The 1,036-nt window shown below is 45.6% G+C and overlaps 1 long non-coding RNA gene across 1 annotated transcript in view; it reads right to left on the bottom strand.

Moving 5' to 3' along the window:
- LOC135238498 (uncharacterized) overlaps positions 1–466 on the bottom strand; it is a 32,787-nt gene extending 32,321 nt beyond the window's left edge. The window contains exon 1 of the long non-coding RNA XR_010325132.1: positions 150–466. This is a non-coding gene — a long non-coding RNA (uncharacterized LOC135238498). The remainder of the gene's footprint in view (positions 1–149) is intronic.
- Positions 467–1,036: the final 570 nt, after the last annotated feature.

The raw sequence follows: 1,036 nt of genomic DNA, 5'->3' as shown, positions 1-1,036 counted from the left end.
ATTATATCGCATCACATAAAAAGAAGTGAAACATTTTCAGCTGATCAGATTAAAGGTGAATCGATAGGCTCCTTATCGGTATAAGGGTGGGAATTTGGCCGCTGGAACTGACCATTTGGTAGAAAAGACAAATAAAATGAAAATCAAACCTGAGCACGTCAGTCCTGTCTGGCCGGATCCTGTGTGTGGGGCCTGCATGCTCTCCCCATGTTCCTGTGGGTTTTGCCCCACACTCAACGACATGCATGTCAGGTTAGGTACACTCCTGCCGTTGAGAACTGGAGGCACTGGCCTGGTCCCCAGGTGCTGCACTGTGGCTGCCCACTGCTCCTAAGTACTTAGGATGGGTTAAATGCACAGGACAAATTTCCACCTAAAAGCCAATAAAGTGTAAGTTGAACTTAAACTTTAAAAAACATTAACTGATCTAAAGACAGAGGTGAATCAATAGGCTCCTAATTGCTTTCCAAATGATGAAGAGCCAAAGCTACAAAGTGTTAGCACAAGTTAACACATTGCAGGTTTGGCTCGTTACGATTTGGAAAGCAATTAGGAGCCTGTTGATTCACCTCAGTCTTTAATTTGATCGGTATAATTCATGTAATTGTTTGCAATGTAGCACAAAGGGAAGATTAAAGTTTTGTTCTTCGTGGCAAGCATAACATTTATTCAGACATAATGTTGCTTAAGAGGGTAAATAATCCCTCAAAACAGGAGAAGCATTGTTAGGAAAAATGAACAGCTTGTTAAGATTCTGGGATTGTGATTGCGGTTGGAAAGAATAGCAGTGAACACAGTGCCCCCCCTGGACCGGGGGCCAATAAAAGCGCACGCTTACGGAATATCCAATCGTGTCCTCAGTCTAAGGTTCGTTTTGTCCGTGACTTACCCATGTGGTGCGAATCGAACCCGAGCTGTACGGGGCTGCTTTAGGGAGCGAATCGAACCCGAGCTGTACGGGGCTGCTTTAGGGAGCGAATCGAACCCGAGCTGTACGGGGCTGCTTTAGGGAGCGAATCGAACCCGAGCTGTACGG

The sequence above is a fragment of the Anguilla rostrata genome, chromosome 1 (genome assembly GCF_018555375.3).
Source record: "Anguilla rostrata isolate EN2019 chromosome 1, ASM1855537v3, whole genome shotgun sequence".
NCBI lineage: Eukaryota > Metazoa > Chordata > Actinopteri > Anguilliformes > Anguillidae > Anguilla > Anguilla rostrata.
The sequence above is the reverse complement of the archived record's forward strand: the minus strand, read 5'-3'. Positions and strand labels throughout refer to the sequence as shown.